General features: G+C 45.3%; 1 long non-coding RNA gene across 1 annotated transcript; it reads left to right on the top strand.

Annotated features, from left to right (window-relative positions):
• The first annotated feature begins 598 nt into the window (after positions 1–598).
• On the top strand, positions 599–9,065 carry LOC111098089. The gene is made up of 3 exons (XR_005354625.1): positions 599–659; positions 5,928–6,039; positions 8,378–9,065. It is a non-coding gene; the product is annotated as an uncharacterized LOC111098089 (long non-coding RNA).
• Positions 9,066–9,818: the final 753 nt, after the last annotated feature.

The following is a 9,818-nucleotide window of genomic DNA, read 5'->3' as shown; positions in this document are numbered from 1 at the left end:
GACTTTTAATCCCTTCCATTTTCTTGCCTTACCTTTCCAGTGGCCCAGGGCTCGGGGCTCTCAGCCAGCTGGAGTGATGCCTCGGTGGGTGCCACCCCTTGGGAGCCCTCCAGTGGCCTCTTTGGGGCTGACCTAATCTCTCCTTTACTGTGATCAATAGTAGCCATTTGCCCTACAGTAGGGCGAAATCTTTTCCATTTATTTCTTTAAAGATTTTACTTATTTATTTTGAAGAGAGAGAGAGAGAGGTGCAAGTGGGGAGAGGGGCAGAAGGAGAGGGAGAGGGAGTATCTGAAGCTGGCTTCATGCGGGCTCACACTGGGCCGGATCTCACCACCCCAAGACTGTGACCTGAGCCTAAATCAAGAGTCGGAGGCTTAACCAACTGAGCCACCCAGGTACCCCAAACTTTTCCTTTTTTTTGCCATTTGGGGCCCTGGGTCTCATTTTGGATCTGGGGTTTCGGGGCTCGGCAGAATGAGCCAGGGATTGGGGCAGGATCTGTTCGGTGTTTTGGGCACTTGGTCTGTTTCTCTGGGTTCAAGTTCTTTCCTGCCCCTGACTGGTCATGTGACCCAGGCAAGTTTCTTTCTGTTCTGGAGTTCTCCCACTCTCTGGCACCTGTTCACAGCTCTTCTGGCCATCCTCTGTCTCTCACGGTTGGTCTCTGAAATTCTGTGTGTGTCTCACTTTGCTTCTGCTTCTGAAGCCTTTGGTCTCTCTTTATGTCTCTCTCATTCTTGCACCCTGTGTGTTTCTGGGTCTCTCATCTCTGTTCTATTTTTTAAAAATTATTTATTTGACAGAAAGAGAGAGAGAGAGAGAGAGAGAGAGAGAGATTGAGAATAAGCAGGTGGAGCAGCAGAGGCAGAGAGAGAAGCAAGCTCATCCCTGAATGGGGAGTCCGATGCGGGGCTTGATCCTAGGACTCTGGGATCATGACCTGAAAGGCAGATGCTTAACTGACTGAGCCACCCAGGTGCCCCTCTCATCTTTGTTTTGTCTCTAATTCTCTCTGTGATTTTTCTTTTTCTCTCTGCTTCCCTCTCCCTGTAAGTCTTTCTCAGTCACTGTCTCTTCCTTGACCCTCTGGGTATCTTTCTCTTTCTGTCTCTCATGCCTCCATGAATCCGATTGCAGTGGGCAGTATTGAAGTAGGGCTGAGATTGAGGGAGGATTTGGAGGAAGTGGAGAACAGACCTCAGATTTGTTTGCTTTAAGCTTTTATTTTATTTTAGAGAGAGAGTGAGAGCGGGCCAGGAGGGGCAGAGGGAGTGGGGGAAAAAGAATCCCAAGTAGACTCCACACTTAGCATGGAGCCCGATGTAGGGCTCCATCTCATGACCCTGAGATCATGATCTGAGGCAAAATCAAGAGTGGGGCAATTAACCAACTGAGCCACCCAGGTGCCCCTAAAGATTTTATTTTATTTTTTATTTAAATATCTTTTTAAATTTATTCATTCATGAGAAAGAGAGAGAGAGAGAAGCAGAGACACAGGCAGAGGGAGAAGCAGGCTCCACGCAGAGAGCCTGATGTGGGACTCGATCCTGGGTCTCCAGGATCACGCCCTGGGCTGAAAGCAGGCACCAAACCGCTGAGCCACCCAGGGATCCCAAGATTTTATTTTAAATCCCGAGATCAAGAGTCTCATGTTCTCCCAATTGAGCCAGTAGGTTCGACCTCATACTTGAATGATTCCCCTGCAGCCTTCTGCCTACACTGTCTCCCCCCACTCTCCTCAGCCCCCACCAGCGGTGCCTGCTCTGGGTTCCTGCCCCAGAAACTGGCAAGGTCAGGAGGGCAGGCTGCAAAACATGGATCTAGGCTAGGACTCCAGTGCTAGGAGTTAGGGTGGGGAAGAGAGCCCCTGAGGTTAAGAGTCTGGGAGGCCAGGTGGTATGTGGGTGCCCCCACAGGTCTGTGGGTATACACAATGTTTGCCTTTCCCATGAAGATGAGGAAGTGCTTGAAGGTCCTGAGAAACTTGACACCTGAGGTCTCAGGCACATTGGCAGGATGGAGGTGGGGCCCATGCTGTTGTTTAAGTTCCAGAGAGGCTGGTTAGGGCAAGCCCTGGAAGAAGGGTGAAGGCTAAATTATGGGATTATATATCTCCAGTTTCCCTTGGCATCTACTCCTACTTCTGGGGCAAGGGGCAGGACTGGATCCATCTGAAGCCTATAAATTACTTTTCCCTGACCCTAAAAGTGAGTTGAGAGGGTCCAGATGGGACTGCCTCACTGGGGAACATGGCACTCATAAGAAGGGATTTTAAGGGGCTTTGAGTTCTTATAGTCTGACTTGCTCTCCTGCTACAGAGAAAATGTGGAATAGGGGGGCTGTGTTGTAGGGTTTCTCAACCCTGGTACTATTGACATTTGGGCTGGATAATTATTTGTGTGTGTGTGTATGTGTAGGGGGGAGCTATCCTGTGCATGGTAGGATGTTTAGCTGTATGTCTGGTCCCTGCCTATATCTCTGATGCCGAAAGTGAAATTAGAGGTTGACCTACATGCAAGCTAGATGGTTCTAAGAGGTTCCAAAAGTGGCCTCACATTTTGCCTATAAGCCATCCTACTATGAAGGGGGCTCAGGGGAAGGTTACACAAGACTGGTCAATAACTATGATACAGAAGAGCTGTGGTTTAGGGTAATTAATGAGGGAAATTATGTTAAAGTGTTTCAGAAGTCCCTTTTATTATCTGATTAAAGCTTTCATGCAGTGGAAAGATACCGAGGAAGATTAAAAAATGGCAAGTATTCGAAGAGTCTTAAAAAATTATAAATTTTGGGATGCCTGGGTGGTTCAGTGCCTAAGCGTCTGGCACAGTACCTTTGGCTCAAGACATGATCCCAGAGTCCTGGGATTGAGTTCCACATTGGGCTCCCCTCAGGGAGCCTTCTTCTCCCTCTGCCAATGTCTCTGGCTCTGTGTGTCTCATAAATAAATAAATAAATAAATAAATAAATAAATAAATAAATAAATCTTTAAAAAAATAAAAAATTATAAATTTGGAATACTTTCAGAAGTGCAGAGAAGTTGGAGAGTACAGAAAAGTTTTGCTTACCCTTCATCTAGCTTTCTCTCATGAGAACATATTGCAAAATCATGGTACAGTGAGCAAAATTAAGAAATTAGCATTGAAAAAAAAAAAGAAATTAGCATTGATACAATACTACTTACTCAGATTTTATTCAGACTTATCAGTTCTTCCATGAATGTCCATTTTCTATTCCAAGATATCATCTAGAATTTCACATTGTGTTTAGTTTTTGTGTCTCCTGAGGCTCTTCCAATTTATGAATATTTATAAATTCCCCATTGTATATTCTTAGAATGAGGATTTTTTGAAGTTTATTAAGTAATCTCTATACCAAACATGAGGCTCGAACTGACAACTCCGATATCAAGAGTCACACATCAAAAAAAAAAAAAAAAAAAAAAAGAGTCAATGGTGAAAAGATACTCTCTTTAATAAATGGTGCTAGAAAGACTGGACAGCTGTATGCAAAAGAATGAAACTGGACCACTTTCTTACACCATACATGAAAATAAACTCAAAATAGGTTAAAGACCTAAAATTAAGACCCCAAATCGTAAAACTCTTAGAAGAAAACATATGCAGTAATCTCTTTGATATCTGCCTTAGCAATATGTTTCTGGATATATCATCTGAGATAAGAGAAACAAAAGCAAAAATAAAGGGACGCCTGCGTGGCTCAGGGTGTGATCCCGGGGTCTAGGGATTGAGTCCCGCATCGGGCTCCCTGTGTGGAGCCTGCTTCTCCCTCTGCCTGTGTCTCTGTCTCTCTCTGTTTCTCATGAATAAATAAATAAAATCTTAAAAAGAAAGCTAAAATAAACTATTGAGACTATACCAAAATAAAAGCTTTTGCACAGCAAAGAAAACCATCAGCAAAAAGGCAACCTACTGTATAGGAAAATATATTTTCAAATTATATATCTGATAAGGGGTTAATATAAAAAATATATAAAGTGCTTATACAACTGAATGCTAAAAAGGAAACAATCTGATAAAAAATGGGTCGAAGACCTGAACAGACATTTTTCCAAAGAATACATCCAGATGGCCAATAGACACATGGAAAGATGCTCAACATCACTCATTATCAGGGAAATGCAAATCAAAACCACAATGAGGGGCACCTTGGCTGGATCAGTTGGAAGAACATGTGACTCTTCACCTCAGGGTGGTGAGCCCCACGTTGGGTGTAGAGATTACTGAAATAAAACCTAAAAAAGCATAATAGGTTATCACTTCACACCTTTCAGAATGACTAGTATCAAAAAGATAAGAAATAGGAGTACCTGCGTGGCTCAGTTGGTTAAGTGTCTGCCTCCTGCTCAGGTTGTGATCCTGGGATCCTGGGTTTGAGCCCTGAGTCATCCTGGGATCCTGTTTGAGCCCTGAGTTGGGCTCCCTGCTCAGTGGGGAGTCTGCCTCTTCTCCTCTGCCTCTCCCCGCCCTCCACTCAGGTTCAGGCTCTCTCTTTCTCAAAATAAATAAATAAAATACTTTTTTTTTTTAAAGACAAGAAATAACAAGTGTTGGGGAGGATGTGGAGAAAAAGGAGCCCTCATGTGCCATTGATGAGAATGAAAATTGGTGCAGCCACTGTGGACAACAGTATGGAGGTTGCTCAAAAGATTAAAAATAGAATCGCCATATGATCCATCAATTCCAGTACCAGGTATTTACCCCACAGAAAATGAAAACACGAATTAAAAAAGATATATATACCATTGTAGCATTATTTACAAGGCCAACATATGGAAGCAGCCCCAGTGTCCATCAATGGATGAATGGATAAAGAAGATATGGTATATATAAAATGGAATATTAGTCACAAAAAAGAATGGGATCTTGCCATTTGTGACAATATGGATGGACCCAGAGGGTATTATGTTAGCTGAAGTAAGTCAGACAGAAAGACAAATACCATAGGATTTCACTTATATGTGGAATCTAAAAAACACAACAAAGAAACAAAACAAAAAAAGCAGAAACAGACCCATAAAGACAGAGAACTAATGGTTTATGGAGGGAGAAGGGCAAAATGAGAGAGGGGCAGTGGGAGGTACAGGTTTCCAGTTATAAGTCATGGGGATGAAAGGTACAGCATAGGGCATATGGTCAAAGGTATATTTGTGCTCTGCACTCTTCTGTGCAGAGCAGCCTGCTGGTTTCCAATGCTGAATGGCTCTGTCCAGGTGTGAGGTTCTGGAAAAAAGTCTCATGATAGCATAATAGCATTGTTTGGTGACACACGGGAGCTACACTTGCGGTGAACATAGCATCACATATAGAGTTGTCCAATCACTATGTTGTATACCTGAACTAATGTAACATTGTGTGTCACCTGTGCTTCAATTAAAAAAATAATCTGCATGCTGGGTTTAGCTTCACAGACTGCCTTCTCTATTTTTTTTTTAAGATTTATTTCTTTATTCATGAGAGACAGATAGAGAGAGAGGCAGAGACACAGGCAGAGGGAGAAGCAGGCTCCACGCAGGGAGCCCAATGTGGGACTGGATCCCGGGACTCCAGGATCACGCCCTGGGCCAAAGGCAGACGCTAAACCGCTGAGCCACCCAGAGATCCCCCGCCTTCCCTATTCTTTAACTCATCTGCATGGTTCACTCCTTCATTCAGATCTCAAATCAAATTCTCTTCCTCATGGAAACCTTTCCATCCACCTTGTGGAAACCAGGCAACTTCATTCCTCTGCAGCTATTAACTGCTGTATCTTCTTGAGACACTCACCGCTCCCTGATGTTAGAATATATGTGTGTGTGTGTGTATGTGTGTGTGTGTGTATTCACAGCCTCTGCCCTCCTAGAAAGTGGCAAGAGGACAGGACGTGAGCTGTCTGCTACTATGTCCACAATGCTTGACTCATAGGTGCTCAAGGAATGTTTGACGAATCAACAGACATTATAGAGGTTTGGACTCTGGAATCCGATAGACATGGGCATGAATCCCAGCTCTACCTTGTCCTTTCAGTATGTCCTGGGTAAGTGAGCCACAGTGACCTCATCTGACAAATGGGGGGTATTTGTCTCTGCACCACTGGGCTGTTGAGAGGGCTCTGGAACTCAAGCATGTCACATGCTTAGCAGGGCACCTACAGTGTAAAAACCTGGTACCTGAGAACTGTTCTTTTTTTTTATTTTTTTATTTTTATTTATTTATGATAGTCACAGAGAGAGAGAGAGAGAGAGAGAGAGAGGCAGAGACACAGGCAGAGGGAGAAGCAGGCTCCATGCACCGGGAGCCCGATGTGGGATTTGATCCCAGGTCTCCAGGATCGCGCCCTGGGCCAAAGGCAGGCACTAAACTGTGCCACCCAGGGATCCCTGAGAACTATTCTTAATGTCCTTCCTGGATCTCCTTTTTTTTTTTTTAATTTTTATTTATTTATGATAGTCACATACAGAGAGAGAGAGAGAGAGAGAGAGAGAGGCAGAGACACAGGCAGAGGGAGAAGCAGGCTCCATGCACCAGGAGCCTGACGTGGGATTCGATCCCGGGTCTCCAGGATCGCACCCTGGGCCAAAGGCAGGCGCCAAACCGCTGCGCCACCCAGGGATCCCCTTCCTGGATCTCCTAAAGCCCATGGTAAAGGCACCCTGATATCTTCTTCCCAGCTGGGGTACTGATGAAAAGGGAGGAAGAGGGACGCCTGGGTAGCTCAGTGGTTGATCGTTTGCCTTTGGCTCTGGCGTCGGGCTTCCTGCCGGAAGCCTGCTTCTCCCTCTGCCTGTGTCTCTGCCTCTCTCATGAATAAATAAATAAAATCTTAAAGAAAAAAAGGGAGAGAGAATCCCAAACAAGAGGCTGAAGGTGGTTTGTAGCCTTGTTGGCTTACAGTTGGGTTGTGCCCAGTCCTGACCCTTTCCTGAGTTAGTGGTAGGTGAGAGAAAGGGACGGCGGTGGAGCAAAATGAAAAGCTCCTGTTCTACCGAGGGCCAATCCAGTTCTGAGAGCCCTTGCCATTCCAGGAAAGATTAAGAAGGGGTTTGAATCATTGTGTTCGAGAGCCTGAGAATCTCAAACCCACTCTCTTAGCATTAATACCTGGATTCCTGCAGAAGTGAAAGAGAAGAAATTGCCCCCACTTCCACCAAGTCCTTTGAGGAGACTATTTCCTATCTGTCTGCATGTTGGAATGCTTGGTGGTGCTCTCTCCTCCTCTGCTCTTGAGCACATCACTCACATCCCTCCAGAACCTTCTCCATGTCAACCCTGGGAACTCAGAGACACTCCCCCTCATTATCCCTTCAGTCTCCCTTTGGCATGCAAAGCATCAAGGGCAGTGGGAACATGATTTCCTATTGAGTCAAAGACCTGGAGAGTTGACCTGGGGTTCGAAGCAAAGATGGGGGAGCTGAGGAGGTAAAGATAGACTTAAGAAACTGGGGATTTGAGTAGAGCAGAAGGGGACGAACCCTCTCTCCTCCCCCAGGCACATCAATGCAGGTGAGAGCACTGCATGAATCAGGTCCCTTAGACAAAGCAGTTAGCGGAGAAGAAGCCAGAGTTTGGAGAATAAGCAAAAGAGAAACTGAGAGGAGGACACCTGTGGAAGAAAGTTACAAGCAGAATCAAACAACCACAGACATTCCGTGTTAGTGGTATAGATACCATTGGGGGAGGGGAGAAAGCTTCAAGGGCTTCTAGGAGAGGCTGGTTTTTTTTTTTTTTTTTTTTTTTTTTACAAATATTTTTTTTTGTAATTTTTATTTATTTATGATAGTCACAGAGAGAGAGAGAGGCGCAGAGACACAGGCAGAGGGAGAAGCAGGCTCCATGCACCGGGAGCCCGATGTGGGATTCGATCCCGGTCTCCAGGATCGCGCCCTGGGCCAAAGGTAGGCGCCAAACCGCTGCGCCACCCAGGGATCCCGAGAGGCTGGTTTTATAGGAGAAAACACTGAGAAGCTGCAAGCAGAGGAGCTCTGGAGAGGAGCTGCCTGGGAAGAAGGGCCACAGTCAGGGAAACACAGCTGGAAGACATTGGGAAGGGAGTTCTCCCAGGAATGGGATATGGGAGGCAGGCAGACATATACTCCTGGTGGGGTGTGTGTGTGTGTGTGTGTGTGTGTGTGTGTGTGTGTAAGATCCCAGAGGTGAGAGTGACAGAGCAGGTCAGGAGGACTGTCTCACTGTTTGCTGGGCTGGCGGTGGCTGCCCACTTCAGATGGGGCACCTGCTCTCAGCCTCCAGTCCCCTCCCAGCCCAAATCACTTGCTGGTGGCCCATCAGGCCCCTGGGGGCATTTGAGTGTAGGGAATGATAGGTATTAAAGGGTATTAAATGCCAGGCTGAGGAACTCGGACTTTGTTTCCTAGGTCCTGGAACACGGTTGCTGAATGATGAGACCCATTGCACACAATGCTTGACTCTCGGTTTACTAAAGAAGAACTTACGAATCTCCTGACTGAGGTCTAAGGCAGAGACCCTCAGGCTGTCTGTGAGAAGAGGAGGAAGGAGATGAGCTTACCAGGGAATAATTGAGTGTGCAACTGGGACAGTCACTCTGTCTGAATTGGTCTTCATGATAGAGGACACTGTCGCTTTCCACCTATAGCATTGTACCTCTCTCCGCCTGCCTCTAGTCTCCACCTCCTTGATGGAGCTTGGAGCAATCTTCCCCAATATCACCATGTCTTTAGTTCATTCATTAATCAAGTCAACAAATGTTAACCAAACATCAACTAAGCATAAGCACTGGAGATAGAGCAAAGAATAAAACAGACAAAAATGCCGTGCTCTCAGGGCGTGGACATTTTAGCCGGGCTACCTCATGTGCGTGGCTGTGGGTGTTTCTCTGGGGTCCATCACTAGAGGTAGAACTGCTGGCTTGGACTTGGCATTGCCGAATTGCTCTGCAAAGCAGTTGAACTAATGTATACTCCCACCAACAGTGGATAAAAAAAAAAAAAGATTTCTGGGGCACCTGGGTGGCTCAGTCTGGTAAGCAGTTAAGCGCCTGCCTTCAGCTCAGGTCATGATCCCAGGACCCTGGGATTGCCCCACTTCGTGTCAGGGCTCCCTGCTCAGCGAGGAACCTGCTTCTCCTCCCTCTGATCCTCCCCCCTTGCTCGTGCTCTCCCTCTTCTCTGTCAAATAAATAAATAAAATCTTTAAAAACAAGATTCCTGTGTTGTCATTCAATACTCGATCCTGTCAGTTATAAAATTTTGCTAATCCAATGAGTGTGAAATTCTATCTTGCTTTCATTTACTTTTCTCCAATTGGCTGGCTGCTGAGTTGAGTCTGTGTGTTGGCCAATTTCCTGCCTTGCGACTGCCTCTGAATATCTTTTGTGGTTTTTTTCCTTATTGGTTTATAGGAGTTTATTATTTAGTCTAATCACAAATTCTTGGTTGGAAGGTCCCCTTTGAAGGACTCAACCCCTGGCTGGGTCAGGCCCCCCCTAGGATGATCTTACTTTATGATTAACCTCAAGAGCAATGCATTTGGTACTCTAATTACATCTGTAAAATCCCTTTTGTCATATAATGTAACATAGTCATGGGAGTGACATCCTATCCTATTCACACGTCCCACCCACACTCAAGGGAATGGGATTATATGAAGGTGTGTCCTTGGGGATCATTTTTAGAATTCTGCTTACCACACATATTATAAGAAGTTTAACAATTTTTTTTCTTCTTAAAGGAGTATTTGATTTCTAGATCCCCTCCACTGTTTTTGTTGTTGTTTTGTGCTTCATTCATTGCCGCTATGATATTTATTATTTCTTTCCCTTCCCCTTTTAGAATGGAT

This window comes from Canis lupus, chromosome 1, assembly GCF_011100685.1.
Source record: "Canis lupus familiaris isolate Mischka breed German Shepherd chromosome 1, alternate assembly UU_Cfam_GSD_1.0, whole genome shotgun sequence".
Taxonomy (NCBI): Eukaryota; Metazoa; Chordata; class Mammalia; order Carnivora; family Canidae; genus Canis; species Canis lupus.
The sequence above is the reverse complement of the archived record's forward strand: the minus strand, read 5'-3'. Positions and strand labels throughout refer to the sequence as shown.